Below are 20,821 nucleotides of genomic sequence, written 5' to 3' on the forward strand. Positions count from 1 at the left end.
ATCACAACTTTATTTCTTTCTTTTTCTCTCTCTTTTTTTTTCGTTTTCTTTTCTCCCTTTTTTTTCGTTTTTCTCCTTCTCTTTTTTTCTTTTTTTTTTGTATTCACTGCTTTTTCTTGCTTCAAGAATCATTTTTATGATTTTTCAGATCCTTAGTAACATGTCTCCTTTTTCATCATTCTTTCAAGAGCCAACAATTTTAACATTCATGAATAACAAATTCAAAAGACATATGCACTGTTCAAGCATACATTCAGAAAACAAAAAGTATTGTCACCACATCAAAATAATTAAGCTAGTTTTAAAGATGAATTCGAAATCCTGTACTTCTTGTTCTTTTGTAATAAAAACAGTTTTCATTTAAGAAAGGTGATGGATTCATAGGACATTCATAACTTTAAGGCATAGACACTAAGACACTAATGATCATAAGACACAAACATGGATAAACATAAGCATGAAAATTCGAAAAACAGACAATTAAAGAACAAGGAGTTTAAAGAACGGGTCCACCTTAGTGATGGCGGCTTGTTCTTCCTCTTGAAGATCCTATGGAGTGCTTGAGCTCCTCAATGTCTCTTCCTTGTCTTTGTTGCTCCTCTCTCATGATTCTTTGATCTTCTCTAATTTCATGGAGGATGATGGAGTGTTCTTGATGCTCCATCCTTAGTTGTCCCATGTTGGAACTCAATTCTCCTAGGGAGGTGTTTGGTTGCTCCCAATAGTTTTGTGAAGGAAAGTGCATCCCTTGAGATGAATCTTTCCATCTCTCATGACTCGGAGGTGGAAGCTTTTGCCTTCCCTTTCCTCTTTCTAGAGGTTTCTCCGGCCTTGGATGCCATAAATGGTTATGGAAAAACAAAAAGCAATGCTTTTACCACACCAAACTTAAAAGGTTTGCTCGTCCTCGAGCAAAATAAGAAAGAAGAGAGTAGAAGAAGAAGAAATGAGGAAGAAGGGAATGGCTTTGTGTTCGGTCATGTATGGGTGGGTTTGGGAGGGAGAGTGGTTTGAATTTGAATGGTGAGGTAGGTGGGGTTTTATGAAGGATGGATGTGAGTGGTGAAGAGAAAGATGGAATTTGATAGGTGAAGGGTTTTTGGGGAAGAGGTGTTGAGGTGATTGGTGAATGGGTGAAGAAGAGAGAGAGTGGTGGGGTAGGTAGGGATCCTGTGGGGTCCACAGATCCTAAGGTGTCAAGGAAAAGTCATCCCTGCACCAAATGGCATGCAAAAATGCGTTTTTAGCCATTTCTGGCGTTAAACGCCGGGCTGGTGCCCATTTCTGGCGTTTAACGCCAGCTTCTTGCCCTTTTCTGGCATTTAACGCCAGTCTGGTGCCCCTTTCTGGCGTTAAACGCCCAGAATGGTGCCAGACTGGGCGTTAAACGCCCAACAGCTAGCCTTACTGGCGTTTAAACGCCAGCACGCTCTCCTCCAGGGTGTGCTGTTTTTCTTTCTGCTTTTCATTCTGTTTTTGCTTTTTTCATTGATTTTGTGACTTCTCATGATCATCAACCTACAAAAAAAAAACATAAAATAACAAAAGAAAATAGATAAAATATAACATTGGGTTGCCTCCCAACAAGTGCTTCTTTAATGTCAGTAGCTTGACAGAGGGCTCTCATGGAGCCTCACAGATGCTCAGAGCCATGTTGGAACCTCCCAACACCAAACTTAGAGTTTGAATGTGGGGGTTCAACACCAAACTTAGAGTTTGGTTGTGGCCTCCCAACACCAAACTTAACATTTGACTGTGGGGGCTCTGTTTGGCTCTGTTTTGAGAGGAGCTCTTCATGCTTCCTCTCCATGGTGACAGAGGGATATCCTTGGGCCTTAAACACCAAGGATTCTTCATTCACTTGAATGATCAACTCTCCTCTATCAACATCAATCACAGCCTTTGCTGTGGCTAGGAAGGGTCTGCCAAGGATGATGGATTCATCCATGCACTTCCCAGTCTCTAGGACTATGAAATCAGTAGGGATGTAATGGTCTTCAACTTTTACCAGAACATCCTCTACAAGTCCATAGGCTTGTTTTCTTGAATTGTCTGCCATCTCTAGTGAGATTTTTGCAGCTTGCACCTCAAAGATCCCTAACTTCTCCATTACAGAGAGAGGCATGAGGTTTACACTTGACCCTAAGTCACACAAGGCCTTCTTGAAGGTCATGGTGCCTATGGTACAAGGTATTGAAAACTTCCCAGGATCCTGTCTCTTTTGAGGCAGTTTCTGCCTAGACAAGTTATCCAGTTCTTTGGTGAGCAAAGGAGCTTCATCCTCCCAAGTCTCATTTCCAAATAACTTGTCATTTAACTTCATGATTGCTCCAAGGTATTTAGCAACTTGCTCTTCAGTGACATACTCATCCTCTTCAGAGGAAGAATACTCATCAGAGCTCATGAATGGCAAAAGGAAGTCCAATGGAATCTCTATGGTCTCATTTCGAGCCTTAGATTCCCATGGTTCCTCATTGGGGAACTCATTGGAAGCTAGTGGACGTCCATTGAGGTCTTCCTCAGTGGCGTTCACTGTTTCTCCTTCCTCCCAAAATCCGGCCATGTTGATGGCCTTGCACTCTCCTTTTGGATTTTCTTCTGTATTGCTTGGAAGAGTACTAGGAGGGAGTTCAGTAATTCTCTTGCTCAGCTGACCCACTTGTGCCTCCAAGTTTCTAATGGAGGACCTTGTTTCAGTCATGAAACTTTGAGTGGTTTTGATTAGATCAGAGACCATGGTTGCTAAGTCAGAGGTATTCTGCTTAGAACTCTCTATCTATTGCTGAGAAGATGATGGAAAAGGCTTGCTATTGCTAAACCTGTTTCTTCCACCATTATTATTGTTGAAACCTTGTTGAGGTCTCTGTTGATCCTTCCATGAGAAATTTGGATGATTTCTCCATGAAGGATTATAGGTGTTTCCATAGGATTCTCCCATGTAATTCACCTTTTCCATTGAAGGGTTCTCAGGATCATAGGCTTCTTCCTCAGATGAAGCCTCCTTAGTACTGCTTGGTGCATTTTGCATTCCAGACAGACTTTGAGAAATCATATTGACTTGTTGAGTCACTATTTTGTTCTGAGCCAATATGGCATTCAGAGTGTCAATCTCAAGAACTCCTTTCTTCTGACTAGTCCCATTGTTCACAGGATTTCTTTCAGAAGTGTACATGAATTGGTTATTTGCAACCATTTCAATTAGCTCTTGAGCTTCTGTAGGCGTCTTCTTCAGATGAAGAGATCCTCCAGCAGAGCTATCCAAAGACATTTTAGATAGTTCAGAGAGACCATCATAGAAAATACCTATGATGCTCCATTCAGAAAGCATATCAGAAGGACACTTTCTGATTAATTGTTTGTATCTTTCCCAAGCTTCATAGAGGGATTCTTCTTCCTTCTGTCTGAAGGTTTGGACTTCCACTCTAAGCTTACTCAATTTTTGAGGTGGAAAGAACTTTGCCAAGAAGGCATTGACTAGCTTTTTCCAAGAGTTCAGGCTTTCTTTAGGTTGAGAGTCCAACCATGTTCTAGCTCTGTCTCTTACAGCAAAAGGGAATAGCATAAGTCTGTAGACTTCAGGGTCAACCCCATTAGTCTTGACAGTGTCACAGATTTGCAAGAATTCAGCTAAGAACTGATGAGGATCTTCCAATGGAAGTCCATGGAACTTGCAATTCTGTTGCATTAGAGAAACTAATTGAGGCTTAAGCTCAAAGTTGTTTGCTCCAATGGCAGGGATAGAGATGCTTCTCCCATAAAAGTCGGGAGTAGGTGCAGTAAAGTCACCCATCACCTTCCTTGCATTGTTGGCATTGTTGTTGTTTTCGGCTGCCATAGGTTCTTCTTCTTTGAAGATTTCTGTTAGGTCCTCTACAGAGAGTTGTGCTTTGGCTTCTCTTAGCTTTCTCTTCAAGGTCCTTTCAAGTTCAGGATCAGCCTCAACAAGAATGCTTTTGTCCTTGCTCCTGCTCATAAGAAAGAGAAGGGAACAAGAAAATGTGGAATCCTCTATGTCACAGTATAGAGATTCCTTTAGGTGTCAGAGGAAAAGAAAAATAGAAGACAGAAGTAGAAAATTTGAACTTATCAAAGAAGATGGAGTTCGAATTTTGCATTAAGGAATAGTGTTAGTCCATAAAGTGGGAAAAATTAAGTAAAAGAATTTGAAAACATTTTTGAAAAACTTTAAGAATTTTTGAAAATGAAAGTGGGAAAGAAATCAAGTGATTTTTGAAAAAGATTTTGAAATTAGAAATCAAAAAGATTTGATTGAAAACTATTTTGAAAAAGATGTGGTCAAGAAGATATGATTGGTTTAAAAAGATGTGATTGAGAAGATATGATTTAAAAAAACATTTTAAAAAGATTTGATTTTGAAAATCAATGACTTGGCTATCAAGAAAAGATATGATTCAGACATTAAACATTTCTCAACAGAAAAGGCAACATACTTGAAATGTTGAATCAAATCATTAATTGATAGCAAGTATTTTTAAAAATAGAAAGAAATTGATTTTGAAAACATATGATTGAAAAGATATGATTTGAAAAAGATTTGATTTTGAAAAAGTTTGAAAACTGAAAAAAAATATGCATTAAAAACAAGATCTTCCCTCTTGTGCCATCCTGGCGTTAAACGCCCAGAATGGTACACATTCTGGCGTTTAACGCCCAAAACTATACCCTTTTGGGCGTTAAACGCCCAACCAGGTACCCTGGCTGGCGTTTAAACGCCAGTCTGTCCTTCTTCACTGGGCGTTTTGAACGCCCAGCTTTTTCTGTGCAATTCCTCTGCTGTATGTTCTGAACCTTCAATTCTCTGTATTATTGACTTGAGAAGACACAAATTAAAAATATTTTTGGATTTTTAATAATAAGGAAAAATCAAAATGCAACTAAAATCAAATATCAATGCATGCAAGACACCAAACTTAGCAATTTGTATACTACTGACACTAATGAGAATGCATATGAGACACATAAACACTCAAGTCAAGAGAATTCAAAGATCAGAGTAAGAAATCATCAAGAATTATTTGAAGATCCTTAAGACACATGAGTGAATGCATGCAATTGACACCAAACTTAAAATGAAACACTAGACTCAAACAAGAAACATACAATATTTTTGGATTTTATAATTTTGTAATTTTTTTTTGTGTGATTTTCGAAAATTAAGTGGAAAAAGATATCAAAATTCTTAATGAGAATTCCAGGAATCATGCAATGTTTAGTCTAAGACTCCGGTCCAGGAATTAGACATGGCTTCACAGCCAGCCAAGCTTTCAAAGAAAGCTTCGGTCCAAAACACTAGACATGGCCAATGGCCAGCCAAGCCTTAGCAGATCACTGCTCCAAAAGCAAGATTGATAGAAATCAACAAGCTCTTGTGATGATAAGTTGAAACCTCGGTCCAATGAAATTAGACATGGCCTCTCAGCCAGCCAGACTTCAACAAATCATCATGAAACTCTGGAATTCATCTTCAAGAATTCCGAAAAAAAAAATACCTAATCTAAGCAACAAGATGAACCGTCAGTTGTCCAAACTCAACAATCCCCAGCAACGGCGCCAAAAACTTGGTGCACGAAATTGTGATCAATACTTTTCACAAATCAAATAATCCCCGGTAATGAATCCAAAAACTTGGTGTTCAATACCAAGGCATAAACACAACTTCGCACAACTAACCAGCAAGTATACTGGGTCGTCCAAGTAATAAACCTTACGCGAGTAAGGGTCGATCCTACAGAGATTGTTGGTATGAAGCAAGCTATGGTCACCTTGTAAATCTTAGTCAGGCAAACTCAAATGGGTATGGTGATAAACGAATAAAGCATAAAGATAAAGATAGAGATACTTATGTAATTCATTGGTAGGAACTTCAGATAAGCGTATGAAGATACCTTCCCTTCCGTCTCTCTGCTTTCCTACTGTCTTCATCCAATCCTTCTTCTTCCTTTCCATGGCAAGCTTAAGCAAGGGTTTCACCGTTGTCAGTGGCTACCTCCCATCCTCTCAGTGGAAATGTTCAACGCACCCTGTCACGACACGGCTATCCATCTGTCGGTTCTCGATCAGGCCGGAATAGAATCCAGTGATTCTTTTGCGTCTGTCACTAACGCCCCGCCCTCAGGAGTTTGAAGCTCGTCACAGTCATTCAATCATTGAATCCTACTCAGAATACCACAGACAAGGTTAGACCTTCCGGATTCTCTTGAATGCCACCATCAGTTCTAGCCTATACCACGAAGACTCTGATCTCACGGAATGGCTGGCTCGTTTGTCAGGCGAGCACTCAGTTGTCAGGCGATCAACCATGCATCGTGTATCAGGAATCCAAGAGATATTCACCCAATCGAAGGTAGAACGAAGGTGGTTGTCAATCACACATTCATAGGTGAGAATGATGATGAGTGTCACGGATCATCACATTCATCAAGTTGAAGAACAAGTGATATCTTAGAACAAGAACAAGCGGAATTGAATAGAAGAACAATAGTAATTGCATTAATACTCGAGGTACAGTAGAGCTCCACACCTTAATCTATGGTGTGTAGAAACTCCACCGTTGAAAATACATAAGAACAAGGTCTAGGCATGGCCGAATGGCCAGCCTCCCAATGATCTAAGAACTAGGTGTCCAAAGATGAAAATACAATAGTAAAAGGTCCTACTTATAGAGAACTAGTAGCCTAGGGTGTACAGAGATGAGTAAAATGACATAAAAATCCACTTCCGGACCCACTTGGTGTGTGCTTGGGCTGAGCTTTGAAGCATTTTCGTGTAGAGACTCCTCTTGGAGTTAAACGCCAGCTTTTATGCCAGTTTGGGCGTTTAACTCCCATTTTGGTGCCAGTTCCGGCGTTTAACGCTGGGAATTCTGAGGGTGACTTTGAACGCCGGTTTGGGCCATCAAATCTTGGGCAAAGTATGGACTATCATATATTTCTGGAAAGCCCAGGATGTCTACTTTCCAACGCCGTTGAGAACGCACCAATTGGGCTTCTGTAGCTCCAAAAAATCCACTTCGAGTGCAGGGAGGTCAGAATCCAACAGCATCTGCAGTCCTTTTTAGTCTCTGAATCAGATTTTTGCTCAAGTCCCCCAATTTCAGCCAGAAAATACCTGAAATCACAGAAAAACACACAAACTCATAGTAAAGTCCAGAAAAGTGAATTTTAACTAAAAACTAATAAAAATATACTAAAAACTAACTAGATCATACTAAAAACATACTAAAAACAATGCCAAAAAGTGTACAAATTATCCGCTCATCAGCAGGTCATGAGCTCATGTATTGGTTGTCTACCTGCTTCTGACATTACTCGATGCAAATCCCGGATATGGCCTTCCTAGAGATGTGCACATTACAGCATCTCATATGCCCTTAATGGTAGCTCTACTCTCTAGAGCAAGTCATCTGTCCTCAATGGTAGCTCTGCTTTCTATAGCAAGTAAGGGTCTAGAAAGCAGTTCTCAGTTGGTGGGCGTCCCACTATACAGGGGCTCGAGTCAGCCCAACCCAAAGGCTCTCTCTCGAATCTAGCTTGAAGGCTCATTTAATAATTATCTCACAGGGGTTTGAGTTGGCCTAGCCCAAAGGCTCTCTAAATAACAATTTTACACTCGAAGGCCCTCGCGATCATTATCTTAGCCCAAAGACTCTCGTGGTTATTATCTCAACTCAAAGGTTTTTGCGGTCAATGTCTCAGTCCGATGGCCCAAACAGCAATCAACGATTTCTATAAGTGACGCCCGACTTAAAGATTCCACTTTTCTTAATATTTTAGGAATAAATAGTTCACTTTAAGTTTCTCTTCTCTTCTCTTTTGTATTAATATTTTTACTTGTCACGCTTAATCTTTTTTAGTTTTATAACAAAACATGACTTTCTTCTCGAGCATTTCCCTAAGCATTTTATGAAGAAGTTCCTAGAATATAAGTTACTAAATATTCTTTCTACGAATTTTATTATAATTACCATTATATTCTTATCTTAAACGTCACTGGTTTCACTTTTTATCAAATCCTTTTATATCTTTTTAATAATTTATACTTTTCCTCTTAATTATTTTGAAAGTCCGTTTTAAATTTTACTATCCACAATGCTTAGCGCCCACGATTTGCACCTAGCACCTTCGGGTATTATTTAATGGGGCGCCAAATGTCCAAAATTGTTCAAAGGAGGCGCCCAGCACCCACTTTGTAACACCCTACCATACAGAGTCTTATGCTTAAGTCATAATTCAGAGATGGCAAGGTATTACGACCTCTAAAATAAAAATTTAGTACGTATAGTAGTATGAATGATTGATTATAACTAGGAGCCTTTGTAAAAAAAAGGGTAAACAAAAATCGCAACTCTAAAGCGCAACACTCCGATCGATAACGTAACGAGCAAGGATAAACCAACGCGAGATTATATATATACAAAGGAGTGTCAAAAATAGGAATATCAAGACTCAAGATCCGGCTGTGAAGATAACCGGTCCGAGCATAGCAATATACATATGATAAAAATAAGGAAAACCCCAAAGGAAACCCAAAGGGACACAAATACATAAAACCTATTCTCCAAAATCTCCCATAAGAGGAGTCATCATAGTTTGTATTATTTAATTGAGATAAAAGTATCTAAGCAAAACATATAGAGCAAAACATAGCCCCGAGAACAAAGGATCTTCGCAAATCTAGAAGTCTCCAGCATGCCTCAGCGGGAAACCTCACGTCCTGCATCTGAAAACCACAAAATCCGCATGGTTGAGAACCAGAGGTCCCCAGCATGGTAACAGCTTCCACATATATAATACATAATAATAGAGAAAAGCCGAAGGCAATCCTAGAACTTCCTCCAGATAATATCAAAGCTTATAAACAAGCTAAACCAAAAAGGGCATCTGACTAAAGATACTTCAGTCTAACTAATACTTTCCTTTCCAATTCCTTTAAACCTCCCAACCACCAGTAGGAGTATAATGTAGCAAACACAGTTATATCAGACAAGAAATATACAATTAGGAACAAGTAGGGCATTTAGACAATTAGCAAGTAATATGCAGTCAAATAGGCAATCTCAAATAATTCATATAGTATGCATATGATGAATGCCTGTCCCTAGTGGCTGATGATATCATCTGTCGGTTATAGAGCCAACCCGACAAGTCCTGGTAGCTAACCATTGGACTGTCCCTCTGTCATGCATCCCCAACTCGAGTTATACTCGTCATAAACTTGATCATAATCATGATCTATATCCATCACCTTCACTGGTGAATATTTACGGGGGCGAGCTCATCCGGGTCTTTCACAGTGCCCGGCCACACTTATGACATAGGGTCAAAAGAGCTTCGAGTCTCAACCTGGAGCACGTGGTGGCTAGCCACTGCTTCCTCCCAGGGAAACTCTTATCTCCAACAGTGGAAGTGCAACATTCACAATTCATTCAACAGCATATATGCATTTATACATGGCCATAATCATGGCTCCGCCGTAACACTGCAATAATCTAGCCATCCGTCTCACGGTTAAATCCATAACTAGCCCATTGGCATCACGGTTAAATCCATAACCAGCCATCTCGTTAATGAATACGGCCTTTCGGCCCATGGCCTAACAAGCACTTCCACCACCATCCTCCGCATCTCACATAATCATGCTTGATCCTTAATGATCATTTATTTTCCCCTTGCTTCACTCGCAAGTTACCACATTCACTAGCCTTTCTTCTCATAGCTAGACATATCATAATGATTTAAGATATAAGTGGTGAGATCGGAGGCTTAGAAGTATGAAATTTGGCTTTGAAAACTCAAAAATCAACTTTGGGATGAAAACAGGTCCAAGCGTACGCGCACTCCACGCGCACGCGTGGATGGCCTTGAAAACTCATCGATGCGTAAGCGTCATGCACGCTAACGCGTGGATTGAAAACTAGCCAAACGACGCGCACGCGTCAACCACGCGTACGCGTGGGTACTCTCGTGCCTCAGGCACAAAACTGACACAGTTCTGGCATAACTCTCTGGAAAATGGCTGGGCATTGGGTGCAGCACATCGGCGCACCCGCGCACATCACGCGTACGCGTGGATGGCGCTTTCTGGAAGAACGGCACGTACGCGCCAAGTGCGCCTACGCGCGAGGGGTATTTCTACTAAAAATTTTCTAAGTTAAAAGCTGCAGAATTCACAGATTCAAACCCCTATCTTCCAATGGACATAACTTCCTCATTTTAAATCATTTTTCATCCGTTCTTCGAACGGCATGGACATCCCGGATCAAATTTCATATCTAAACAGATTTGGCGCAAAACAGAGATTCGTAGTCCAAGTTATGTCCCGTCAAAGTATGCCCAAAAACCATGTTTTTCATACAAAACCACAACATGCCATTTTCAAAACAAGCCATATTCAACTCTTTTCAAAATCAATCAAAACATGCCATTTTCATCCCCTTTCTTTGAAATCAATCAAAATATATCAATTTCAACATCAAGCCTCCTCAACTCACACATTGACACTTTACCACAATTTATCAAAATCATTATCTCATCATTTTAACCCACTTCACCCAAGTGGCTCAAACTCAAATATATTGACATATCATATACTCTTCCTCATGCCAATTCTCAACAACATCAATTTCACTAAATCATCATTGTACACAATTAATATCATACTCACCATCAACATGCTTCAACCCACAATTCAACCATAACCAATCATCAAGCATATATCACAACATGCATATTTCTCATACATCATACCATCAAGGCATCATTAATCATCATCACATATATGACCACATCATATATATCAACAATTCAATAACATCAACAATTCAATGCCTATCTTAGGGCCTCTAGCCTAAGTATTTCCTACCACATTACATATTAGATACGGAAAACCGAAACCATACCTTAGCCGATTTTCCAAGCTCAACCGGAGCACTTCCAAATCACTTATCCACAAGCCCTCAAGGCCTCAACACCTCCAAAAACAGATTTTTCACCACCAAATCCCTTTTTAAGCTTTTCAATATCACCAATCAAGCTCCAATATTCACACATACACAACCTAAGCCACAATCATCATACCCATACACAATATCTCAATACCCAAACATCATAGAACAATAAATTACACTAGGGTTGAGAATCTTACCACACCCAAGGTCCAAGGAGACAAGATTAACCTTCTCCTTCAAGAGAGTTGGGTCCTATAACATCAAAGAGCCTAAAATCTCAACATTTTTGCTCATAAAACTCGAAAACAAGGCTGGAATTTCGAAGAGCAAAACGTGGCTTACCTCAAGATTAATTGTATGGGTTTTGTAGAGCTCTCCCCGGTGAACGCGTGGCCGCAAACGGAGCGGCAATCGGAGCTCTAGATCAAAAATTATGGTGTTTTGAAGATCAAGTGAGAGAAAGAACTTGAGAGAGTGTTCTTCCCTCCATGGCCTCCATTTTCAGCATGTGAGTGTGTTTAGTGAGGAGAGAGAATGCTGAAAACTAGGATTTTGGTTTAGTTATGTTGGGCCAAGGGCCCACTTTGGGTCCGGTTGGCCCGGTTTGGCCCGTTCGGTCCAATCTTGGTCCGATTTCTATAAAATTGGTACCAAAATTCTCGTCTCAATCTCCTCTATCATATTTAGCCACAAAAATCACATTTTGGGCTTTCTAGAATAAATTCTCATTTTATGGGTTAATTAGCCATTAATTAACCGGGTTTTACATTCTACCCACCGAATTGGGAATTTTGCCCACAAAATTCAAATGCAATTACCTGGAAATAAATGCGGATAATCCGTTCGCATCTCCGACTCGAGTTCCCAAGTGTGTTCCTCAACACCGCCTCGACTCCATGCCACCTTGACTAATGAAACCTCTTTTCCACGCAACCGTTTGATACTAGTATCATCAATTCTGACCGGAGCCACTGGAAGCGTCAAATCTTCCCTTAACTGAACCGATTCAGGTTCTAACACAGGGCTAGCATCAGGAGTGTACTTCCGAAGCTGCGACACGTGAAACACGTCGTGCAGATTCGAAAGATGAGGTGGTAGAGCCATCCGATACGCCACCAGTCCAATCCTCTCCAGGATCTGAAATGGACCAATGTATCGAGGATTCAACTTCTTTGCCTTAATCGCCCTACCTACTCCTGTAGTCGGAGTAACCTTAAGGAAAACATGATCTCCTTCCTCAAATTCTAAGGGCTTTCGCCTCTGATCGGCGTAACTCTTTTGACGACTCTGCACCGTAAGCATCCTATCACGGATTTTCTTGACTTGTTCAGTAGTCTCAGCTATCATTTCTGGCCCTAACAAGCTTTTCTCTCCAGCTTCATACCAACATAGCGGAGATTGACATTTCCTCCCATACAAGGCCTCATACGGAGCCATTCCGATGCTCGCATGATAACTATTATTGTATGCAAACTCCACTAATGGCATATATCGATCCCAACTCACCGGTTGGTCCAAAACACAAGCTCTCAACATATCCTCCAGTGTTTGGATTGTCCTCTCGGATTGACCATCTGTTTGAGGATGGTAAGCCGTGCTCAAGCTTAATCGGGTTCCAAAAGCTTTCTGAAATGCACCCCAAAACCTTGAAGTGAAACGAGGATCTCTATCAGAGATTATAGTAGCAGGTACACCATGAAGTCTCACAATCTCCTTTATGTATAACCGTGCTAGCTCCTCAAGGGTGTAAGTCATCCGAATGGGCAAAAAGTGAGCTGACTTCGTCAGTCGGTCCACAATCACCCAAATAGCATCAAAACCAGCCCTAGTCCTTGGCAATCCCGACACAAAGTCCATTGCAATACTTTCCCACTTCCATTGTGGAATATCTAAAGGTTACAACATCCCGGAAGGTCTTTGATGTTCAATCTTTACCTTTTGACAAGTTAAGCACTTTGAAACATATTCCGCCACATCATTCTTCATACCCGGCCACCAGAACATTGCCTTTAAATCACGGTACATCTTAGTACTTCTCGGGTGAATGGAGAATCCACTTTTGTGTGCCTCCTTTAAAATATCTTGCCTCAAAGTGCCAACATCCGGCACAATGATCCTACCCTTGAATCTCCATAACCCATCTTTTTCTTCCGACACTCTCCATTGTTTTCCTTGCTCAATAGCCGGTAACACCTTCCATAACGCTTCATCATTTTGATGAGCCTTTAGGAGTTCGGACTTAAAATCACTTGAGATCTCTAATCGGCTCAAACACAAAGTTTCGGATACTTCTCGAGCACCAATTTTCAGACTCTCAAATCCTTTGAGCAACTTTTCCTCTTGAAGCATCATCCAAGCCGCATATAACGACTTCCGACTTAACGCATCCGCCACTACGTTCGCCTTTCCCGGATGGTAATGCAACTCAAAGTCGTAGTCTTTCAACAATTCCATCCACCTTCTCTGCCTCATATTAAGCTCTTTCTGATCAAAGAGATATTTCAAACTCTTGTGATTGGAGAAGACTTGGAATTTAACCCCATAGAGATAATGCCTCCACACCTTCAAGGCAAACACAACTGCAGCGAGTTCCAAATCGTGCGTAGGGTAGCTAACTTCATGAGGTCTCAACTGTCGTGAGGCATACGCCACCACATTATGATGCTGCATCAGCACGCACACTAGACCCTTCAATGAGGCATCACAATACACCTCAAATGGCTCATTCGACTCGGGTAACACTAACACAGGTGCAGTGGTAAACTTTTTCTTCAATGTCTGAAAGCTCTCCTCGCACTCAGGAGTCCAAACAAACGAAGTGTCTTTGCGGGTTAACTTTGTCATTGGCAAAGCTATCTGTGAAAAGCCCTTGATAAACCTTCGGTAATAGCCAGCTAAACCCAGAAAACTCCTTATCTCTGTTACGGTGGTTGGTTGCTTCCAATCCATCACAGCCTCCACCTTAGTTGGATCTACGGCTATTCCCTTCTTACTCACCACGTGACCCAAAAACTTCACCTCACTTTTCCAAAACTCGCACTTAGACAGTTTTGCATAAAGTTTCTTCTCCTTTAGAATCTGTAACACGGTCCTCAAGTGTTCCGCATGCTCTTCTTCAGTCTTGGAATAAATCAGTATGTCATCAATGAAGACAACAACGAATTTATCCAAAAACGGACGGAAAACTCTATTCATGTAATCCATAAAAACTGCAGGAGCGTTCGTCAACCCGAAAGACATTACAGTGTACTCGTAATGACCATAACGAGTCCTGAAAGCGGTCTTAGGGATATCCTCACCCCTCACCCTTATCTGGTGATAACCGGATCGCAAATCGATCTTGGAGAAAACTCCAGCTCCTTGTAACTGATCCATGAGATCATCAATTCTCGACAATGGGTACTTATTCTTTATTGTAACCTTGTTTAGCTGCCTGTAATCCACACAGAGCCGCATACTCCCATCCTTCTTCTTCACCAGGAACACTGGAGCACCCCACGGAGAGACACTTGGTCGTATAAAATTCTTTCCCAAAAAATCCTCTAACTGAGACTTTAGCTCGTTCATCTCTAACGGTGACATCCTATAAGGAGCACTTGAGATTGGTCCCGCCCCGGGCACCAATTCAATAGCAAACTCAACCTCTCGGTTAGGTGGAAACTCATCAATATCATCGGGAAACACTTCCGGAAACTCACACACAACCGGAATCTGTTCCAAACTTTGATCATCACCCGAAACGCCCGCGGTTAACAACATGATACCCTAACACTCGATTCCAGAACAATTCACGATCATCGAATTCAAGTAATAATTATTCACCACGACCGGTCCTTCTGTATCTTCCGGCATAAAGTACACCGACTTTGTAGAACAATCTAGCAGAACATGGTTCTTAGATAACCAGTCCAATCCCAAGATAAGATCAAGACCGATCATCGGCAAGCAGACTAAATTATGAATAAAATCACGCTGCTTGAACCTAAAGGAAACTTCCAGGCATCCTAGCCTAGCCACCATGGCTTCATGGGTAGCATTATAAACTCTTAAATCATAACCTAAGGTTACAATCTTCAATCCTAACTCATGGGCTTTCTCAAATGCAATGAATGAATGTGATGCTCCCGAATCAAATAAAGCATTTAAAGTTTGACCAGCCATTTCACAGTTACCTCGAATGACTGTCTCAGATCCCTCGGTACCTATAGCTGAGGTGGTGAACACCCGACCAGTCTGTTGTGCTTTCCCAGCACCTTGTTTCTGTTTCTCCGGACAACTTGCGGCTTTATGCCCCGCCTTTCCACAAGTGTAGCACAAACACCATCCGGCCTTGCATGGTGCTCCCGGATGGTGACTCCCACATCTGGTACAAGCTTGATCATTCTGAGGCTGCTTCCCAAACTTCTTCCCTTGGGAGTTGTTGTTGTTATTGGGCCTCCTAAAAGAGCTTCCCCTCTTGAAAGACGGACCTCTAGGTGCAAAGCTCTTCCCTCGGTTCTGTGGAAATGATCATTTGTGACTCCCTTTCTCAGCGGTTGCCCTCTTCACACACTCTTCAGCAACCCTACACTTGTTTACCAACTTGGAGAAAGTCCTAATCTCCATTGGTCCCACTGAACTAAAAATATCACTCCGGAGTCCTCCTTCATACTTAACACACTTCCATTCTTCATATTCCACCGGAGTCCCTTGGCACATACGAGAGAACCTGAACAGCTCCTCAAACTTGCAGTATACTCTGATATGGACATAGTACCCTGCTTCAACTGTAACAATTCAAGTTCCTTGGCCGTCCTAGCAGAAGTCGGAAAGTACTTCTTATAGAACTCCTCTTGGAAAACATTCCAAGTGATATAGTCATCACCCTGCTGCAGAAGACGTCGGATGCCTTGCCACCAATGCGACGCTTCACCTGTGAGCATATAGGTAGCAAACTCGACACGTTGCCCTTCAGGTACCACTTGTGCTTGCAGTGCTCGCTCTATAGCCTGAAACCATGTATCAGCCTCAGTCGAACTAGTAGTTCCCTTGAACTTAGGTGGATTAACCTTCAAAAAGTTTGCCAGTGTCATCGGGCCCTGAACTCCACCTCCATCATTACCATGGTTGTTCATCTGTTGACCAAGAGCCTCAGCAGTGGCTTGCATAGCAGCATCCATGTGCTCCAACGCAGTCATAAAGTTCACCGGGTCATTAGGGTTATTCTCCGGTGCACGAGCATTCGTACGACCTCTCGCACTACCTCTACCGCGTCCACGAGGAGCCATCGGGTTCCTATACATACCAAACAATCGATATTAAGTTGATCAGTCTCAATATCGGAAGTCTAGTACTTCAGCGTCCCAAATGCATGCTCATGAACGTTTATGCCAATTATATCAAGCAGATATACTAATAGCACATAACACACACACAGAGAATGCACAGAAGCATAGTCAGTCCATCCCTCAGGCTCTACAGGAACGAACTGCTCTGATACCATAATGTAACACCCTACCATACAGAGTCTTATGCTTAAGTCATAATTCAGAGATGGCAAGGTATTACGACCTCTAAAATAAAAATTTAGTACGTATAGTAGTATGAATGATTGATTATAACTAGGAGCCTTTGTAAAAAAAAGGGTAAACAAAAATCGCAACTCTAAAGCGCAACACTCCGATCGATAACGTAACGAGCAAGGATAAACCAACGCGAGATTATATATATACAAAAGAGTGTCAAAAACAGGAATATCAAGACTCAAGATCCGGCTGCGAAGATAACCGGTCCGAGCATAGCAATATATACATATGATAAAAATAAGGAAAACCCCAAAGGAAACCCAAAGGGACACAAATACATAAAACCTATTCTCCAAAATCTCCCATAAGAGGAGTCATCACAGTTTGTATTATTTAATGGAGATAAAAGTATCTAAGCAAAACATATAAACCAAAACATAGCCCCGAGAACAAAGGATCTTCGCAAATTTAGAAGTCTCCAGCATGCCTCAGCGGGAAACCTCACGTCCTGCATCTGAAAACCACAAAATCCGCATGGGTGAGAACCAGAGGTCCCCAGCATGGTAACAGCTTCCACATATATAATACATAATAATAGAGGAAAGCCGAAGGCAATCCTAGAACTTCCTCCAGATAATATCAAAACTTATAAACAAGCTAAACCAAAAAGGGCATCTGACTAAAGATACTTCAGTCTAACTAATACTTCCCTTTCCAATTCCTTCAAACCTCCCAACCACCAGCAGGAGTATAATGTAGCAAACACAGTTATATCAGACAAGAAATATACAATTAGGAACAAGTAGGGCATTTAGACAATTAGCAAGTAATATGCAGTCAAATAGGCAATCTCAAATAATTCATATAGTATGCATATGATGAATGCCTGTCCCTAGTGGCTGATGATATCATCTGTCGGTTATAGAGCCAACCCGACAAGTCCTGGTAGCTAACCATTGGACTGTCCCTCTGTCACGCATCCCCAACTCGAGTTATACTCGTCATAAACTTGATCATAATCATGATCTATATCCATCACCTTCACTGGTGAATATTTACGGGGGCGAGCTCATCCGGGTCTTTCACAGTGCCCGGCCACACTTATGACATAGGATCAAAAGAGCTTCGAGTCTCAACCTGGAGCACGTGGTGGCTAGCCACTGCTTCCTCCCAAGAAAACTCTTATCTCCAACAGTGGAAGTGCAACATTCACAATTCATTCAACAGGATATATGCATTTATACATGGCCATAATCATGGCTCCGCCGTAACACGGCAATAATCTAGCCATCCGTCTCACGGTTAAATCCATAACCAGCCCATTGGCATCATGGTTAAATCCATAACCAGCCATCTCGTTAACGAATACGGCCTTTCGGCCCATGGCTTAACAAGCACTTCCACCACCATCCTCCGCATCTCACATAATCATGCTTGATCCTCAATGATCATTCATTTTCCCCTTGCTTCACTCGCAAGTTACCACATTCACTAGCCTTTCTTCTCATAGCTAGACATATCATAATGATTTAAGATATAAGTGGTGAGATCGGAGGCTTAGAAGTATGAAATTTGGCTTTTAAAACTCAAAAATCAACTTTGGGATGAAAACAGGTCCACGCGTACGCGCACTCCACGCGCACGCGTGGATGGCCTCGAAAACTCATCGACGCGTAAGCGTCATGCACGCTAACGTGTGGATTGAAAACTAGCCAAACGACGCGCACGCGTCAACCACGCGTACGCGTGGGTACTCTTGTGCCCCAGGCACAAAACTGGCACAGTTCTGGCATAACTCTCTGGAAAATGACTGGGCATTGGGTGCAGCACATCGGCGCGCCCGCGCACATCACGCGTACGCGTGAATGGTGCTTTCTGGAAGAACGGCGCGTACGCGCCAAGTGCGCCTACGCGCGAGGGGTATTTCTGCTAAAAATTTTCTAAGTTAAAAGCTGCAGAATTCACAGATTCAAACCCCTATCTTCCAATGGACATAACTTCCTCATTTTAAATCATTTTTCATCCGTTCTTCGAACGGCATGGACATCCCGGATCAAATTTCATTTCTAAACAGATTTGGCGCAAAACAGAGATCCATAGTCCAAGTTATGTCTCGTCAAAGTATGCCCAAAAACCATGTTTTTCATACAAAACCATAACATGCCATTTTCAAAACAAGCCATATTCAACTCTTTTCAAAATCAATCAAAACATGCCATTTTCATCCCCTTTCTTTGAAATCAATCAAAATATATCAATTTCAACATCAAGCCTCCTCAACTCACACATTGACACTTTACCACAATTTATCAAAATCACTATCTCATCATTTTAACCCACTTCACCCAAGTGGCTCAAACTCAAATATATTGACATATCATATACTCTTCCTCATGCCAATTCTCAACAACATCAATTTCACTAAATCATCATTGTACACAATTAATATCATACTCACCATCAACATGCTTCAACCCACAATTCAACCATAACCAATCATCAAGCATATATCACAACATGCATATTTCTCATACATCATACCATCAAGGCATCATTAATCATCATCACATATATGACCACATCATATATATCAACAATTCAACAACATCAACAATTCAATGCCTATCTTAGGGCCTCTAGCCTAAATATTTCCTACCACATTACATATTAGATACGGGAAACCGAAACCATACCTTGGCCGATTTCCCAAGCTCAACCGGAGCACTTCCAAATCACTTATCCACAAGCCCTCAAGGCCTCAACACCTCCAAGAACAGATTTTTCACCACCAATCCCTTTTTAAGCTTTTCAATATCACCAATCAAGCTCCAATATTTACACATACACAACCTAAGCCACAATCATCATACCCGTACACAATATCTCAATACCCAAACATTATAGAACAATAAATTACACTAGAGTTGAGAATCTTACCACACCCAAGGTCCAAGGAGACAAGATTAACCTTCTCCTTCAAGAGAGTTGGGTCCTATAACATCAAAGAGCCCAAAATCTCAACATTTTTGCTCATAAAAGTCGAAAACAAGGCTGGAATTTCGAAGAGCAAAACATGGCTTACCTCAAGATTAATTGTATGGGTTTTGTAGAGCTCTCCGCAGTGAACGCATGGCCGCAAACGGAGCGGCAATCGAAGCTCTAGATCAAAAGTTATGGTGGTTTGAAGATCAAGTGAGAGAAAGAACTTGAGAGAGTGTTCTTTCCTCCATGGCCTCCATTTTCAGCATGTGAGTGTGTTTAGTGAGGAGAGAGAATGCTGAAAACTAGGGTTTTGGTTTAGTTATGTTGGGCCAAGGGCCCACTTTGGGTCCGGTTGGCCCAATTTGGCCCGTTCGGTCCAATCTTGGTCCGATTTCTATAAAATTGGTACCGAAATTCTCGTCTCAATCTCCTCTATCATATTTAGCCACAAAAATCACATTTTGGGCTTTCTAAAATAAATTCTCATTTTATGGGTTAATTAGCCGTTAATTAACCAGGTTTTACACACTTGTCCAAAAGTGGGCACCCAACGTCTTCAAGCATTCACTAACAGGGCGCCTAGCGCCCTTAATTCTTGAAGTGGAGCCTCATCCAAGTGATGCTTAGGAATCTTTAGTAGCTCTTAGGTTTTTCTTAATTAGTTTTCTTAGATTTTAATCAAAATTCTTAAGTTTTCTAGTGGAGTTTTAAAACTAATCAAGTATTTGGAGTTGTTTTAGTATTATTGTGCTTTCAGGAGTTTTTATTCTTAAAATAATCAAGAATTAAAGTATTTTTAACAAGAAAACACAAGTACGATCGAAGAAAGGCCCAACCAGGACCTAAAACACTAGGACTGGGCGCCCAGAACATCAAATTAGGCACCCAACGCCCAACCACCGGTGCCCAGTGCCCTTGTTATCCCTGGAGCCAATACCAAGGAGCAGCGCCCATCGCCCCCAATCTCTAACTCCCTGGGATAAACACTTGTCAAGACTCAATTCTAATATGCACTCTTGAGAAGCTCTAATCTTTACTGAAGATTCAAGAATCAATTGATTAGTTAGTATTAACTCCTTTTATAAAGATAAGATTTGGTTGTTAGTATTTATTTCTAGATTAGATTTGAATTATTATTTTGAGATTTGATTTGAATTTAAAAAGGTAGTTATCTTATCATTCCTAAAGATAAGATTAGATTAAGAGGTAGTTTTTAAATTTAAATTTTAGATAGAACTTAGAATATATATAATTGAACAAGGATTACATGAGAGGACATCCAGTAATCCACATACATGCATCTTTCTCATCTTTTTAGTTTTTTTTATTATCATGAGTAACTAAACCTCCATTGTTGAATGTTAGGAGC

At 41.1% G+C, this 20,821-nt stretch overlaps 1 non-coding gene across 1 annotated transcript; it reads left to right on the forward strand.

Moving 5' to 3' along the window:
- Positions 1 to 3,322: 3,322 nt before the first annotated feature.
- On the forward strand, positions 3,323 to 3,430 carry LOC112719394 (small nucleolar RNA R71). Its single transcript, XR_003161697.1, has one exon. It is a non-coding gene; the product is annotated as a small nucleolar RNA R71 (small nucleolar RNA).
- Positions 3,431 to 20,821: the final 17,391 nt, after the last annotated feature.

The sequence above is a fragment of the Arachis hypogaea genome, chromosome 10, assembly GCF_003086295.3.
Source record: "Arachis hypogaea cultivar Tifrunner chromosome 10, arahy.Tifrunner.gnm2.J5K5, whole genome shotgun sequence".
Classification (NCBI taxonomy): Eukaryota; Viridiplantae; Streptophyta; class Magnoliopsida; order Fabales; family Fabaceae; genus Arachis; species Arachis hypogaea.